This window comes from Python bivittatus, unplaced genomic scaffold (genome assembly GCF_059951505.1).
Source record: "Python bivittatus isolate LINGU-HERP-01145 unplaced genomic scaffold, Pbiv_v1 ctg000700_np1212, whole genome shotgun sequence".
Classification (NCBI taxonomy): Eukaryota; Metazoa; Chordata; class Lepidosauria; order Squamata; family Pythonidae; genus Python; species Python bivittatus.
Window position 1 is genome coordinate 74,625,522 of NW_028277098.1, and position 18,377 is coordinate 74,643,898.

An 18,377-nucleotide genomic window follows, 5' to 3' on the forward strand; every position below is an offset into this window, starting at 1 on the left:
GCCAGGCATAGCCACAAATGTTAAAAGAAAATAGTTAATCAAGAAGAACTAATTTAATTAGGCTGCACAGAGAACAGCAATGCCCAACCTTCAAACTGTAATTATTTTGTCTTGGTCTATTATCACTCATTACAGAAGGCTTGGATGTGGAATATAAGGCTGATATGCTGCCAAAATAGATCCAATATTGCACAGAATTCTGTAGCTGAGCACATGTTTTGTAGGCTAAATTTTCCCAATGCAATATTTGGCAACTCCAGAAATTTTGGAATGAAGATGCTGGAAACGCTGACAATCACTCCTCCAGAGGTTTTTAATTACAATTCCTTTCTCCCTGGCCAGGGACCATGATGCCTAAAACTGATGGAATTGTGATCCTGGGCCCATTGGTATGAACTGAGATATACAATACTAAGAATAGAAGCAAATCTATAAAGTGTGGTGTAGCAGTTAAGGTGCAGGTCTAGGAGAAGGTAGCCTGAAGTTCTAGTCTACCCTCAACCATGGAAGCTCACTGGGCAACTATGGCCAGTTGCTTACTCTTAGCCCAACCTACCTTACAGGATGGCTCTTGTGAGAACAAATAAGAAAAGGGAGCATTATGTATCTGCCTTGAGCTCCTGTACAAAAGGTGGGATATAAATCTAATGAATAAACAGGAGCCACTTTAGGTCAACTCAACAGAGAAGGGCGGTTGTCATTTTCTATTTATAAGAGGTTTTGCTTTTTTACAAGTGGACAAACAATACAGGGGCAGGGAAACCGATTTGGAGTGATCTTTTGAATAAAAAATAAAGAAGAGATGCAGGAGAAACAAGATAGGAAAATTAGGCTACTTGCAGTTGTTCCTGATACAGTATGTATACTGTGATGTCATTTCTCTTAGTGAAGATCAGTATCTCTGAATTTAGATATTTATGGGCATGTCTCTTCATATTTTAGACTGATGGAAAGGTAGCTATCAGGCCACATGGCTACACTATGTACTCTGAAGGGCTGACTCAGCATTAGACCAACTTTCTTCCTTTGGTCGCTAGTGTTTTGTCAAATTCAAATATTTCTCTAAGAGGAGACTGTATTAGCTGTGCTGACTCCTATGGCCACAGCCACAGAGGTGCTGAGATGATGTGGACTCATCCTTTCAGAATATATCCATAACTTGATGGCATTCCTACATTACCGTACACTAAGTGGTGCTTTCCATGCATGGCTAATACAGAAGTTTGGGGAAATAATTTCACGGTGGGAGAAATGCTGTTGCCAGGGTCTCGCTTCTTGCAACAATTACAGCTTTTGATGCTGCTTTTGGGGGATCTTTTGATGCCCATTGGTGGCACCCATGTCAACTCTAGCTTAATATTGGTCATCTTAGGATTTGCCTGGGCTATCCAGGTAGGCACAAGAAATCATGGGTCATTTGCCCCTGAAATATATGACCCATTCGAAATATCAGACAGATTAAATTTGATTTATGCTGATAATCAGTGGAACTTGTGACAATAGAAAATATAAATTGTTTGTTTCCCACAGAAACTTCTTATGAATGGATTGGTTTTAAACAGTAGCAACCAGGAGGTATAAGTATGTATGTGTAAAAAATTATGTGATTAAACAAACATTTTATTCATATTGATTTCAGCCTGTAGCTCTAGAATTTAATATTGTCTGTGCACATTCACAGCAGCTCATCTATCTTAAGCTTGATGAGGCTGATAACACCATGTAGTATTATTTGAAATACTACACTTTTTCAGATTACCATTGGCATTTCTATTTTTGAAAGGAGGTTACAGGACCACAATTACCACTAACTTTTTCCAGTTAGTAGTAAATCCTAAGAATGTCAAAACTGCTTCTATTAAGATATGATGCTAATTATGTCTTACTACAAGGACCCAACTCTTCTCTTGTAAATATATTTTTGCTTATTTATTATAATATTAAATAACCCATTAGCAATAACCTCTAGGGTGACCATCTCAGCCCAGCAGTATACTGCTAATATAGTGATAAATTTTCCATAAACATGAAATTGCTGTGGGATACAACAAGGCGTTTAATATTCTAAATATTTGTCCTTATAATTTGCCTGTCTTGGCTTTACATACTAAGACTTCAGGCACCAGGGCTGTCCACAACAGATGATAAAAAAAAAAGTAAAAATGCATCACACATTCATTCATTCATTCATTCATTCATTCATTCATTCATTCATTCATCTCTCATATTTCAGTAGCCGCCCATCTCACACAAACTGACTCTGCGCAGTGTACAGCAATTAAAAAGAATAAATACATAAAAACAATTACAAATAAAAAACGATAAAAGCACACAAAACAGGAGGGGATAAAATTAATAAGGGACCCATTGCAAAATCACCCTGTCCCCTGGGACCCCCAGGCCTGATCACATAGCCAGGTCTTGAGGAACTAATGAAATGTTAAGAGGGGTGGAGCTAATCTCACATTAAAAAAACCGTGAAGTTTTGATAGCACCTTCGTGGCCATCATCTTCACTGTTTTGACCACACTCTGAGAACCCCTGTCAGTCACCAAGGGAAAAAAAAAGAGAATTAAATAGTGTCCCAATCAACTGCTATGTTTAAGGGAAATATCTCAGAATATGGTCCATTATTAGATACTAGAAATGTATTAACAGTTTCCATTCAATTTACAAAATTAGAGGGTAAGCTATATTTTAAAAAAGAGAGCAAATCAAACAATATCATTTTCTGTAAGAATATTGCTGTTTTGCATTTAGGATTAAATGGAATCTTGGTCCTTTTTATTTTTGGTTATAAAAGTTCAATCAGTTAATTAGCAAACATTGTCTTCTCTGGTGAATCCAGTGGAAAAATCATGAACAATCATTCTTTGTCATCTTTTAACATTGTTTAGAGAGACCAAAATTACTCCCTGTTGTGTTTCAACATTAATACAACACTGTTATTCACATCTACTTAGAAATAGGACCAAGTGAGTTTCAGGAGACTTACTCCCAGATCAGTGCACAGGATTGCAATGTACATGGAATTGCTCTCTTAAAATATACAGTCTGAATAAAAGGCTTTAAAAACCAATTTCTTTTGTTGTGCATGTTTATGGGTTTTGTTTCTGTATGTACCTAGACTGTTTCTCAGGCTGTATAGGCTGTATCTACTTGGTAGAATACTATATATATTTTCAGGAAAGAAAACCAACTAAAGTAATCCCCCCAGTCTGGTTTTCTCCCAGGATTCCCAAGCAAAGTGTGGCTTACTAGGGAATATGGAACATATTTGAAGGGCAACAAGGAGAAAAAGGTCAAGATAAGACATTCTCCATGGGAATAGGCCCACTCAGTCTTCCCCAGAAAATTTTACCCTTGGTTGGGAATTAAGATTGGGTGAGAGGAAGACTGTTCTATAGGAAACAGACTCTTCAGAGTCAAGTTAGGCTTGAAGGGCCTTTAGCAGCAATCACCTGCATGTTCTGCAGGTTTTTTTTTTTCTGGTATGGTAAGAAAGGAAAGCACAGTCAGCTAAATATCTAAGGTTATGCTGCTATTAAATGTACATGACATAAATAATATACACCAAGAACATTCATACACTTTAAAGACTTTATAGGACAAATCCTTAGAAACAAGGCTGCCAGATCTGGGCTGCAAAATCCAGACAGCAGCAAAGAGATGCAGAAAACTCTTCTCTGCAGTCAACTAATGATCCACAGGATTTTTGCAACCCACATCTCGTAGCTCTTCTTAAAGGAGCATTAAATGTAGAAGGGAAGTTTTGTGGGTCTTAACCACAATGAGGTGACTTGGAATAGGGTTTTAGTAACAGGCCCTTGATTATATAATTCTCTTTCTCTGGGTTGCTATAACTGGCCCCCAGGTTGTCCAGTTTTAGATGGCAGTTTGAGACATTTATACTGCCCTGGGCATTTGATGGATTTTTAAAAAGTGCTCATATGGGCTATACTTTTATTGAACCGCTATAGAGTCTGATATGGGGCCAGCTGCACTGATCAATCTAAATTAAAAATTCTGTAATAGAATGAGCAGCTAGTGAGTGTTCTTTTTTCTTAAGAATCCAAGAAGAAGTTCTACTACCAACTGCCAGAGATTCTTTAAAGTCTTTAAAGATTCAAAGACATGTTTAGGGGTAAACAATGAACCCTATTATTCATAGGCCCACCTTCCACTTTTATTTCTAAAACAGAAACCAACCCAGGCTATGCACTGACTTCTCTTACTTTTAGAAATCAAACACTATTCAGCAAACAATTTAGACAGCCCCACTTTGTGTTGTCTGCTATAATCTATTATCACAGGGAGCCTTTGAAATGCCATGGTGATTGGACATTTCAGTTGAAAAGGCTATAATGATACTTAGTGCAAAAGAGGAATAATGTATTGTTTTTCTTCCACTATGACTGTTTAGAATAGTGGGAACTGATGCAACCATGTTAGTTATTTGATGGACTCATTAATACAAGGACTTTAAGGTGCTACTGATGTGACTGGACACCAATGCCCATCATTCCTGTTATCATAGCTAATGGGAATGATGAACCCCAGTTCTCTAATCTGTACAAGTATTAATAGATAAAGCAATCTGTATAACTCATAAAAATACATTTTTTTGTAAATTACATTTCCTTATATCAATAAAATAAAGGAAACCTTGTCTTCAGGTTATTTAATACAAGAATAATCTTGAATATCCATGGTTGTCTTTGACTAGCAACTGCTATGATCATGCACAAAACATGTCTAGACTGATTGTACCCATATCCCCGCACACTTTAGTCTGTTCTGGCTTTTAATTTACCCACTGATGAGAATTTCCTGAGAGCAAAGCAAGATCTCCAAATCAACTTCTGGTGCCTTGACTCTATCTTCCTCCACTGGCTGACAAGTAATTCCTGAAGCAGGGATCTGTTTTAGTTATGTAGGCTTCCCACATGTTTAACAACTTGGAATTGCTAGGGGTTTAGCATCCTTTCTACTGCAGACATTCCTCTTTATGGAAATGTGGATGCAGTTCCAAAAATGATCCATCTCTGAACTGCATCATGTATTCCAGAATGCAGATTAAGAGGAAACTATAAAAGAAGGAGCAGCAGAGAATGTCAGTGAAGACATTCTAAAGTTCAGAAGAGATCCCTTTCTCCAGGAAAAATGCCTGTGAGTTTTTTAGCTTTCCATGTAAGTTTAATGAGGTTAAAACTTGATGTTCATAAAGAAAAACAAATTATGCACTTCTTTCCCAAATTTGTCCTTTGCACAGGATCCAGAAGACGCAACTCCTGCAACCAGTCTTCAGCTAGCCTTTGTTTAACCTTTCTGCCCATTTTTTCAAGTGCCTCCTTCTTCCTTCCCTTTTCTGCTTGCTTCCTACTAAACCTGAAACTATCTTTCTGCAAATATAGCTAGTGGGTGGCACTGGTTTCTTCATATTTATATAATGAACTAACTTACAGTGGGAGTAAAGAATGATACATTGAAAGTTAGGGCCAAATGCAGATTAAATCTGGAACAGATTTGGTAGGTTCTTTCTGCAATGTTATAGCTACTCTTTTTTCAGTTCACTGCTATGTGCAGGTTTCCATGGAGCAGTATGTCCTTCTGAGGCCGTATAAAGCCATTCAGAATTATCTAGCACTATTGCCGTGCTTGTAAACCATCTCCATTTAGATTTGTAGTCCTCCAGCTCTAATGGAAGCAATTCCTGCCAGAAAATGATGCCTCTCTCTTTGAGATATTGGGCATACCATAACTTCTGCCTACATAAATAAAGCATGATAATTTTTTTCTTGAGTTGCAAACATGACGTTGGCAACACAGAGAGAAATTATTAAATGTGCCAGTTCTGTTGTTCCAAACAACGTTTTTTGATAAAACAATCTTGTTAGAAATGACTAAAAAGTTAAGAGCTTATTTAACTGAACGAAGTATTTACCTACAAAATATTTTTTTCCTGGCTGTCTCATAAACAGAAGTCTTTTTTTTTTTTTCTTTTTCAGCCTTGATACTTCTATAGATGTCCCCTTCCTGCACAATACTGAGTATGAGTAGCAAGTTTTGCACAGCATCTTTTTTTTTTGCTTCTGGATAGAAAGATGAAGGTTTAGTTGTTATCTGAGCACTCTAAGACTATTTCACATGTTCATTGTACATATGTGGAATGCAGAGGAATTCGGAAGAAAAGGGATTCCAGCAGAAAACCCCTCACACCTTCAACTTTCCCTTCAAGATCTGAAATATTCTTAGGTCAATAAATTTTATACACCAAGTTGGGAATCCTGCAAAGGTCAGGGACCCTGACTGCACACACAGGACCTACGTGTGTGGAGTCTGCATTCATTGAGATATGCGCAGAGAGAGGGCAGGCCTAAGCGACTTCTCTGCCAGAGGAAAAGTGGCAGTGCTATCATTACCATTGCTTCACCAAAGATGACAAAAAATTCCATCCCGTATCCTGCTGGAAGCAAATTTGGGGTTTTTTTTTTTTTACTTCCAATGGATCCATGGGAGGTGAATCCTAATAGAAATGAAGTCTGGCTAATGTTTTTCTTTCCCTAACAATTAAATCCTCTCCCCTCTAGTCACTGGGCACTGCCCTCCATGACCATTTTGGCTTGTGCTACTACTAGATGCTGCAGGCCATAATGTCAGAAATGTACTCCTTGGCAACTTGCTGCTACCATTGCCACTATTTCACTGTAGTCCAAAGAGTAAACATAGAAGTTCAAATGCACATTCAGTTACACATACACATTCCTGTCAGTGCAAATCAGTACTGAATTTCACCAGCATATGTCTGCTTCAGTACAAAGTAAGAGACCAATTTTCCAGCCTAACCAATTTTCAAGAGTGCTAGACCCATGTTTAAAAAACTTGTCTAGTGCTACAGGGTTGTGAGGAGTGAAGTGGAAGGAAGGACAGTACTCCTAATGGTGCCAGAACACCTTCCTCTTGCTTCACTCTATTTCCTCCTCCATGCGTCCAGCAATATATGAGCAGCAGACTCATACTGAGAAATGACCTTATTGAGAGGTCATAGACATAGGTGGGTGCTTCCATCCCAAACACAGACCTACATTTGCCCCACCTGCCCCACCATACATTAAGGACAGCAATTGGTTGCTGTCTTTCTCATCAACAGGGGATGGAAGGGAAATGAAGCAAAGGGGATCCACCAATCACTTTCATTAACTTGACCTAGCAGACAGTGGCCTAGTTTCTGTGTTAATCAAGGCAGTGATTTTCTTCTGGCTGAACGATTGGAGGATAGCACATTATGCAGCTATGAGGAAAAGCCATAGATAGTCGAGGAATGCTGCAAAGAAGAAACACCAAAAATGTGAAACAACTACCAAAGCAGTTGTAGCAGGAGGAGAGACATGTTAGTCTATAGTGGCAAAAATCAGGAGTCTGGTAGCACTTTTTCTAACAAATTTTGTAAAAAGGCATGAGCTTTCATGAGCTGATTGAAAGCAGGTATAGTAACCCAAGAAAAGGCTATTCAAAAAGAGGTGCTTTCTGTTCATTCCTGCTTATTCTGAAGCATCTCTTTTGAAGGAATTGCACAGCCCACTTATTCTGATCATACCACAAATTATTCAAATTTATCATAGCAAGTTCTTTTCTGTAATGGCCTCAGATCAACTGACTGTGTTATCTCAGGAAATCTGTGTGTATGCTTCCTAAGTCTCTTTCTGGAGACAACTGAGGCATTTGTGTGAAATGATAGATATAGATAGACAGATGGTAGATAAGTACAGATAGAGAGATGTTCATATAGAATCGAAAAGTATGGAGAGTTGTAGGAACGGTGTTTGGTGTACGTTAAATTGGGCTATATTTGCCTTTCTTTTTCTTATCTGAAGTCTCTATATTTCTTACTCCTTTTCTGTGCTTTTCATTATATTGCTTACCTGAAAGAGAACACATATGGGTGCATACTCATGTTTAATATTGTTTTACACTTTGTGAAAGCTTATGGGTATCAGATCTGGGCTACAAAAACCCAAATGACTATGAGGTGACTGCAAAGAGATACAGAAACACTTGCTGCTATCTACTACACTGTTTCTCAACCTTGGCAACTTTAATATATGTGCACTTCAACTCCCAGAATGCTATATTATATAGAATATATGAATATATATATTCAATAATGGTACTTTGGTTGTGGGGAGGGGTATCACCAGCGAATATAATTGAATGGCTGCCTTGTGATACTGAATGTAGCTTAAGAATAAAATACCTGTTTTTAAAAGAATGCTCCAATGTCATCTAAAAGTAGAACATATTCTGCTCTCTAATTCTGGAAAAACAGCAGAGTTTTTAAAAAAAAATTTAAAAATCAGCATTGCACAATCTTGCTTTGAAGAACAAAAATCTCGTTTTACTAATGTATATGATATCAATACAGGAAGATGGAATGGCAAGCTATGTTTGATTTGGTACTATCTCTTTCTGTGATTTCTGCATGACACTCAGATTACACAAAACTAAAAGATCAGCTGTGCTATGCTGATTCTTTTTTCTTTAGGATTTCTTTATTCTTATCCAATGTAACACAAGTGGACAGCTTCTTTTGTGACTAGAGCTACATTTTGCTATGAAGTGGGATCAGGATAGAAAATAGGGTGGGGCCAGGAAAATGTGGATGGAGTGAGGAAAATGAATCATTACAGAATTGAAAATAAATCCTTCTACTACACAGCAAAAAAGCAATATGCTTAATCATACACAACAAACAAACCCACATTATAGCCCTTTAATATAGCAATCTAATGCTGAATCCTGATTACAAAGTTTGTTGCCAAATTCTGTTGATAGGATGAAGAAGAGAGATTCTGGAGATGCAAAAGGGCATTGTAGGGACTGTAGCTGACCATATGTTGCCTACTCCTGCAACATGATATAGCAATACCTTGCCTCAAATCCTGTTAAACTGATCAGCATGTACAAGCAGCTGTATTTTCTGAAACAACTAGTCAAGTGTGAAATAACTTTTAAAGTGAAACTCAATTGGATTAGGGCATATATCATTTATCTGTTTTCTTCTCTACTCAGTGTTTCTCTGTGGCTGTTTCTTGTAGTCACAGGTACTACTTAAATAGATCACACCTCAAGACAATAAGACATCATTGATGCAATTCTATATTTCCAACAGATGTTAACAACTGTCTCGTACTAGGGGAGTAGTCTGACTTGTCACTGGAAATGGACTGTGAACAAGCTCAGTTGTTACTCGCAAATCATATTAACCTGCATTAAAATGAAAGAAAGGAAGGACAAACCATTTACTTTAAGCAATATTATATGAACCAAAGATGCATCATGGCAGTAGGGATAACAATTTGTTCCATAGCTTTTTGTAAAGAAAAAAGAAAAAAAAAAAGAATGAGCACCCCTAAGAGTTTATATATCAGCAGCATGACAGTAAGAACAGTGCAAATGAGAAATCTCTGAAGGAGTTTCAGGGACATTGTAGTGGAACTGTAAAGAGATCTGGAGTTGCAAAGAAATTAAATGCTTAAGAATGTATAAAAAGTAAAGCCAACCTTCCTTCCTTCCTTCCTTCCTTCCTCTGTTAACCAACTAATTATAACTTTACATGTACAAAGTTGGATTAAAATTATCAACCCACAAAACGGCATCTTAGATCATAAAATCATAACATTACGTCATCCTAAAATCTAGAGCAACAAGAACAAGAGACACAGCTGCACGGATTCAATTAAAAGCCTGGGTGAACAAATACATTTTCAGCAAGTTCCTGGAAAGTGCAGCAAATTAAAGGGCACCCTCATCCAGTGTAAATGACTGCTGACAATATAAAGGAGAAGCCAACATAGCTGATATTGAGGTTTTACGCCTTCCAGGACTGTATTTCACATTCTCCCATTTAGATCATGGTGAATGTAGAAAGGGTTCAAAGCAAAGGCAGGAAATAAAAATGGGAGGAGGAATCAAGAAAGTTCCGTTTCTTGAGACATCTGGGATTTGTTTTGTGTATGTACAAGTGGGTCTTGCAACAAAACGTTACAGGGTAACCTTACTGGTTAATAGGAGTACTCCCTTGACCAGCCACTCCTCCCCTTCTCCCATGGGCCATTTACTGATCCACACAGGGACAACTTTTCCATTTAAAATATGGTTCAGGCAACATAATTGAAGTAATTAGCAGGGGGAGTTGTAAAATGCAGCCTTTTTTGTGTGTATTTATAGAAACCCAGGGATTTCCCAAGCATGCTGAAATCTCCTACAGTGTTTCTCAGTGGAACTGTATTGGCTACAATCCTAGTAGCACGAGCCACCTAAGCTCACCATTAGAAGGAACACCGTATGAATGGAGACATGTAAGAACCAGTTAAAACTGCAGCATGAAAAGAAGATAAAAGATCCAATTGCCACAAATAAACATGACAGTGAAATCTCTCTGTTAGTAGGCGTAGATGCACAACACTTCATGCCAGTAACTCTGATCATTAGGACTTCTGCCATTCATTCACTGGTTTGTAAAATGCTGCTGTTATATGCACACTTCCTGCATTAATGCGGCATATGACAGTCCAGAGCTGTATGGGAGGTGTTAGCTCTTAGCTCTTTCTTGTATTGGCTCTGACCCAGCTGCTACGAGGGCTTTGGGAGACACAGGGAAATATTTCATTGCTGTATATTCATCCCTATTATATTCAGCCTTGAGCTACAATCTCTCCTGCACACCTGCCTCTTTCCACTATCAGATGAGTGCACTTGTCTACTGTACTGATTTTGCAAGTTGATGGGTTGTTGAAATGCATTTGGTTAAGCCAGTTCTTAGCTTTCTGTAAGGTTCAGCCCTGTGGCCTTGAGGTAGGAAATTTGAATCTTCTCATGAAGATCTGTGGTGAGAAAAATAGTTAACAGTTCAAATGCTTCAGGCAGTGTCTTTAACTATAATTGTGTGTGTGTGTGTGTTTCTGTGAGTTATTTATCCATACTTTTATTTATTTGCAGACAATAAAAGTATGAAGTTTTAGATAAAGCTTGGAGTAGTTTCATACCATTCTTAGGTCAATGTGAGCATTCAAAACTCACTTTAAATAAAAATGCTTTGAGCCCCATAAATCTCTTTGATCTTTCTCCACAGCATCGATGGAAGGAGCAAAGAATAAGTCTAGAGCAGATCAAAGAGGTCCCATGTCACCATCCAGAGTGATCAAACAGTCCTGGAGAAGTCCTACTTCAATATCTGGATTGACATGAACATACTAGAGACCACTAAAATTGGCACTGCTCCCTGACATTCTCTTTTCTTCTCATATATAAAATACTTAACTGCAATTTGGTTGGGGGGAGGCATGTGTATACAATGTCAGATACTTGTTTGATTTTTTAAAAGAATAGATATAATTAATACTAATTTAAAAAATTTAAATAGATTAAATATATTATTGTTTTCCATAATGTAATGGTTTTTATTGTATGGTAATTTAAAATCTACTCTTTGAGTGAGACCATTAACTTCAGAGTAAAATTATTTATCCCTACACTGATTGAAGGTGCCTTTTCAGTCTAGCCAGGAGGAAAATAGAAGTTGGGGCCTTCTTAAAATCAACCTGCCAGAGTTCGTTGCTCAAGCATCTTTTCCCATTATAAAGCTTTTTCAAAGTCTTTTGGCTCTTTCTTTAAATAAATATCTTGATAATTCTGCCAGAAGACATCCATGTATTTGCAAAATTAGTCTGTCATAACAAATTCATATCCTTGTCCTAGAGTAAAGCTGCATTATCTCAGCCATTACCAGCTCAGCTGTGTGTGTGGCCTTTTTCACCCCCAAACCAATGGCCTTTCAACATGCCTGTAACAGCAAAGCCATGCTCATAGCCACCTTTGGATGAAATTACATCCTCCTTTGAACAAATGACAAAGCTCTGCCACCAGTTTCTTCCTTTGCATGTCATTCTAAAATTCCCTCTGACAAACATGAGGAGTCTCTGGTTCATGGGCAGGATATAGTCCCATTGCAACTCCTGCCTTGGCCCCCAGTACCTCAGTTACACTAAAAAAAACCCCTCTTCTCTAGAAACACTGGCTAACTCGGAATATAAATGCGCTACTTAATGCTCAAAAACTCTTCCTTCCGAAATTTGGAGCAAGGGAAGTTTCTCCAGCTTGATAAGTCATCTCCATGCACATTAGGCACTCTATGGGGCGGCTTTTGCCTTTTCACCTGAGGTGCCACAACAGAGATGAAAACTCTCTCATATGCTGAAAAAAAGGGAAGCTGTGAATAGTGTTAGTGGTATGCGATGGAGTGCAATGGCCATCCCATTCTGGGCTCTTGCCATGCCCAGTGCTTGTACATGGCCTCCAGGAAGCTGCTCGAAAGAAAGTCCATTCCCCACCTGATCAGTATTACGTTAGCTACACATGAAAGTGCATCTTGTTCAGGCAAAAACAAGAAAGAGCTTGACTATGTCAGTAAGGGTGACTCAGACTTATCTTATATATTTATTACTAAATTCAAAGTAAAGAGACTTCAGATCTCTTGGACTCCTAGAGTTACATCTGATGCTAGGTACTCCTGTTCGCCTATTGAATTTTAAAACTACTGAAATCTGGTTTTTTATTGCATCTGATAATTATATTGATCTAGAGAACTGGAATAATTTGCAGGTGGCCTCTCTGTTATAGTGTTTTACTATTTAAAATGTTCAAGAATTGAGTGGGGTAAAATATTTCAAGTAAATAAGTAGCAAACATGTAAACAGTATAAACATGCCTAAAAGAAAATCCAAAAAACATTTTTTAAAAAACCGCAGAAGAAAACCACAACAACAATATACAAACTGTTGTATAACAAGGGAGGGGGAAGAGTTAATTGGGGGAAAAAGGATGATTTTGTTTTTTAAAAAAAGTTTTAGTTTGAGGCCTAAAAATCATTAAATTGGGTGACAGACGGACAGCTCCTGGGAGGGCTGAGTGGGGAGGTGGGAAATGTGTGGACAACACATAATTATGTAGGACAGTCAAGTAGCAATGATTATTCTCGACTTCAGTTAGTCCTATGAAAGAACAAAAGGGTTGCATAATGGTGAAGAAATTCACTGCTGATAAGTGCAAGATAATGCACATGGCAAGGGACAATTTGGACTCTCATGTACATTACTAGCTTCTAAATTGACTGTAACTGTTCAGGAAAAAGCCAGGTGTCATTGTGGGAAAGAGTGATATAAACATCTGCTCGGTGTGCAGCAGCCATTAAAAGTATGAAAAGATCCTAGTGTACTCTGCACTGCCTTGAGACAGAATAAAATCAGAAATATTAAATTACCCTTCAGTGTTGTGTTCGGAACAAAATCTTCTCATCCTGGCCATGCAACTGTCTGAGAAGAAGCGGGGGGGGGGGGTTTGAGGGAAAGGTACAGAGAGAGAGAGGGTATTTATGAACATAGCCATTTCCAAGACTCCTCTGTTTCCCACTTTTTCATATCACACACAACTTTTTGCTATGAAGATGCCTGACTTGGTCAAGAGTAGCTGTAAAATGGGGAGTGTATCAGGTTGTACTGGTTAAACTAATTGTATATGTAGTATCAAATCCATTTGGCCAACATTGCTATTGATACATTATCTTATTGGCCTGCTTTGTGTTATGGAAATTGTATCATACTTTTCCCCATGTAATTATAAACCTATGTGCCTACTCTATGTTTCAGTATATTGTGGTTTTACATTTTGATTTATCTCTTGCTTTGCATGGACTTTATTTGTACATAGTGCCTTTCTTTGTATTATCCGTATTATATTACAACAACGTAATCTTTAAAAATCCTTCCTCATGCCTGGGTTGTGATTGATGCAGGTTTTGAAAGGGAGCTTTGCCTCAGATGAAGCTTCTTCAAAGTGTCCCTTTGAAGCCACCCTGTGAAGAGCAGCCTGCTTCTAAAGGTCAGAGTGAAGCAATCGTGTCATTTCACTTTATGCCAAGAAAGGTCACAGCCCATCAGCTGTGCCTTGATGCTTTGCGGAGGTGGAGCCGGTTGCCTCAGTGAGGCAAAGCCCTGGCTGAAGTGGGCCATCATCTCAAGTAGGTGAGGCGTCTCTGTGAGGTGAGTTAGATAGGACCTTACAGGTCTGGTCTGGAAAGCGTTGTTGACTGTAACTTTGAGCCAAAAGAAAAAGCATCAATGGATTACTATGGCCATTTGCAAGTATTAAAAAGGTTATCTTAACGTCCATTATAATACTATTTTAAAAAAACCAAAACTTCAGGCCAAATTACTGTAATCTGGCTCCTTGGGTTGGCTTTTTAGTAGCTGGCTCCCACTTAATGATTCACGTCTAACATCCCACAGCTCAAGTCTAACATTCTGACCACAAACATGTCAGGGATGATCTTACTTATGGATGGGAAGAGCCCAGTGTGATGTAGTAAGTAAGATGTTAGACTTCACTGGGAGAAAGCCAGGTTCAAATTCCCCCCAATCATGGAAGCTCATTGGGTGACTTTGGCTAGTCATTCTCTCTCTCTCTTTCTCTTTCTCTCCCTCTCTCAGCCCAAGATACCTCACAAGGTTGCTCTTGTGGATAAAGTGAATGGAGATCCCCATGTAAGCTACCTTGAATTCTTGGAGAAAAGGTGGGATAAAAATCTAACAAATAATAATTAAATAACAAATGTTTGGACCAGTTCCATTTGAGGGCTATGTGTGCTGTTCCCTCAAATTATTAAATGGATTAAAAAAAAAATCCCATCACTATCCCCAGATCAGCAGCTAAAATACATCTGGAATATATCTTTCCACAAATAATGTAATTTCTATGTTTCTGATGCAACTAGCCTTATAGTCATTTTTGTATGTAAGTACAATACTATTTCCAGAGAACTTTATTTATTTATTTTATTGCTGCCAATATTAATATCAATGCCAATATCAATGTCAATCATCAATGCACTTCTGTATGTACCATTCTGTATTTTGCAGCACCCAAGCCCTAAGGCTGGTTATGTTTCAGGTATACATTGTTTTCCCCAATTATCTTTTACAAGCTTAGTACTGTTCATGAGGCAACAGTCCATTGCAGTGGATACTGGGGAATGAAGAGAGGCTATTAGACATGTTGCTTGCCTTGCACTCAGTAAACTTACCATTCAGTGGCAGTCCAGTTGATTTCTGTGGTAGAGTTAAGACAACATACCAGGTTATGATGTTTGTTCAGTTTAGCAGGCTTGGTCAAAGCCAGCCATTATGGCTTATAAACCATGATTCAGGACTTGGTTGTTATATAAACTCAGCCAGTTGTGGTTTGTTCCACTAATTATGGTTTAAAGCCTGGCTTAGTATGAAGTGTAAACCCAGTTTGTATGGGGGACACCATGTTTGCCTTAGGCCTATATAGTTGTTCACCTCCGTCTCTAAACAATTGTATCGATAGCTATGATTGATGGTTATAAGCCTATGATCATTTGCCTCTTTCAAAAGCCAGGGTGATGCTAGCCACCTGCTCAGTGTCCTCTTGTAGACCTTGCTTCTTTGTTCATTCAGTAAATGTTTAAAATCCACAAGCCTGCTATTAATTGTTCCCTTTCTCTGTTTTCTGTTTTAGTATTCAAAGATGTAATTCCCTAAGGTCTGCTAGTTTGTCATCTTATAATACATCTAATTGCCTAATTATGTGATCAAGCACCATCACAAAACATTGTAACATTTCATTCCCCTGTCTTCCTCCTCCCCAAACTCAGTTTAATGAGATTATTTTCCTAGTCCTCCTGATTCTAAGTTAGTGGGCCCCAAACCAGCAACAGGAATAGTTTCCACATAAATTGCCATCCTACAGCAGAAGAGGTATGAATGGTAGCAGATGATTTGGGAGTTATGGAAAAAAGAAGGAAGGCTAAGAAAACTGGCTAGGGCATAGATCAAATTTTCCTGATCTGATGTCTTCTGGATGTGTTTGCTGGTGATTAAAGAATCTGTAGTCTAACACATCTAGAGATTGCAGGCTAGAAGAAGCTACCCTAGAGCCAGACCTACAGACTTACCTGCCTCTAGTGCTGTTTCATACAACTGGTGTCTCCTCGGCTCACCAGGGTAGTAGGATCCATAACAATAGACATTTACCCCACACAGCCCTTCTAGAGCACATATGAGCTTATCTTTGGGGCTTTTGTTACTATTTGAAGATACCTGCAATTAGTTCTTCTTACTTATAAACAGCATTGCCCCCAAATTTTGGAGCAAATGTCCCCAGTACCCCTTCTTACCTGCCCCATCTCCTATTTGCCATTGTCACTGCTACCCATTTGCTTGTCTTACTCTGACCCAGTTTGCACTGGTGTTCAAAGAAAGAAAAAGTGAAGCCATGTCAAGCGGAAGCTCCTTTTTTGCTATTCTTGTTACCATTCACTCATAGGCTGTGACTGTGATGGCAAAGCCAGAATTCTAAGGGACAAAACTAAGGTCTACAATTTGGCAGTAAGTCCCTGTTGTACAGCAAGCCTCAGCAAATGCACGGTGATACAGATCTGTATTGCTTGTTGCTCAGTGGTAAGCACAGGCATCTACAAGCAGAAGTGGAAAACAAACAGAAGTGGAAGAACACTTTCCTACATCCCTGGCTTGTTGCTGCCAGTCAGTGCTAGCAATTCTGTGCCACGTGGGCTGCTAAACAGTGCTATCTATCAGAAACCCAGAAGTGTGTCTTCTTTGCCAAAGCACCTGTCCCTTGGAATGAGGTTCCCCTTGAGATCCGGATGCCCCACATCATGCTGATATTTTGGAGAGCTTTGAAGTCCTGGCTCTGTGCCCAGACTTTTGGTGAGAGTGATTGAAGTCCCTTTCTGGGTAATGTGGGTTTGCTTGATGGTTACCCAGTTTGTGCCAACTTTTGTACTTTGTCTTTACTATATTATTATTTAATAATAAATACGATATTATTTTATTGTTCTGTATGTTTTTATCTGTGAACTGCCCAGAGTTGCTGGGAGTTGGGCAGTGCAAAAACACAAATAAACAAACAAACAAACAAACAAACAAATGGTGTTGACTCAGTACAAAGTAGATTCCTGTGTAAGAACTCATATGCTAATCTTGCATGCCACAGTTCAGGTTTACTTGTCCCTTACATGACTATATTTTGTGATTATTGGTCATCGCTTCTGTCACATGGTTGAAAAAATGCTTGTCCATCCTCAGTACAGAGGATTTATAAGAATAGCACAGGAATCTACAGGCTGCATTTAACATTTAAATTTAACACAAGAATATCAGGATTGCAAATTGTGCTCTATTTCTAGTATATTCAAATCTGCTTAACTGGTAATATGAACAAAAGCAACTTTCCCACAAAACCTGGATTTAGAGAGTTTGCTAAATAAGTAGAAATGTTTTCTGAGTTTCCAATTGTAAGTAACTGTGTATGGAGCTTCTCAGACTTCTATTATTCTATGGAAGGATCTAGACAAATCCGGATTGTGCCACAACGCTAACCACCCACCGATGATACAACAGGGTGTATAGTGTGTGATCTTTGTATTTTCTTCCTTTCTGTTTGCTACTGTTTTCTCTCTCAGCATTTTTTCCAGTGAGATATCTTCCTTACCTACTTCTATGGCTTATCATAGATGTACACTGATTTCCCCATCCTTTATGTCTTTTTTATTACCTCCATTGATCTCTCCATCCTGTCATGGTTCCAGCTTCAACCATGCCAGCATTTTATTGTGGCCAAATGTGTTACCTAGCACAGCCTATCTAGGAGCATGGAACCCTTTGAGAAGATAAAGATGGCAGCTGACAGTCACATCTTCACTTAAAATGATTTCAGCTGCCTTGGAGAATTAAAAAAATATATGAATTGAGTGCTTGAATAGGTGCTGATTGAGGTAGACATGGCACACTTATTCCCAAAATCACTAGCATAGGGGGTTTACACTGTTCCCATTCAATCAGTGAATATGGCGAGATTTTCACTGATTATTGATGGATTCTCTTTCCTCTCCTCAGGCAAACATTCATTTTCTAAGATGAAAGTCCTCTTTAATGCCTTTGCCTGAATGTGTGAAGTAAAGGATGAGGATTTGTGTGCTGGTTCTATGCTCTCTGAACTCCACATATCAGTGGGAGTAAGAAGTAGGGCCGTGTTCATATTTGCTTGAATGTGAGTATAGCATTCTGTACAGAGTTGACCCCTAATAAATCTGGCTCCAGGATTTCTCAGAAAGTTCTATTTGCATTTAAGTGAAAACAGGAGAACTATCATTCAGATCTCTTGGCTGAATGTACATCAATTATGGAGAGTAGGCAGTGAGGTCTGTTCATCACCCCATATTGTCTCAGCACTTTGAAGGCTTCATGTCTAACAAATGTGTGGAATTAGCCACAGAGTCC

General features: G+C 38.6%; 1 long non-coding RNA gene across 1 annotated transcript in view; it reads right to left on the reverse strand.

Moving 5' to 3' along the window:
* The window catches only part of LOC148214253 (uncharacterized), a 133,586-nt gene that overhangs the window by 70,363 nt on the left and 44,846 nt on the right, over positions 1–18,377 (reverse strand). The window contains exon 5 of the long non-coding RNA XR_015798576.1: positions 13,319–13,370. This is a non-coding gene — a long non-coding RNA (uncharacterized LOC148214253). The remainder of the gene's footprint in view (positions 1–13,318; positions 13,371–18,377) is intronic.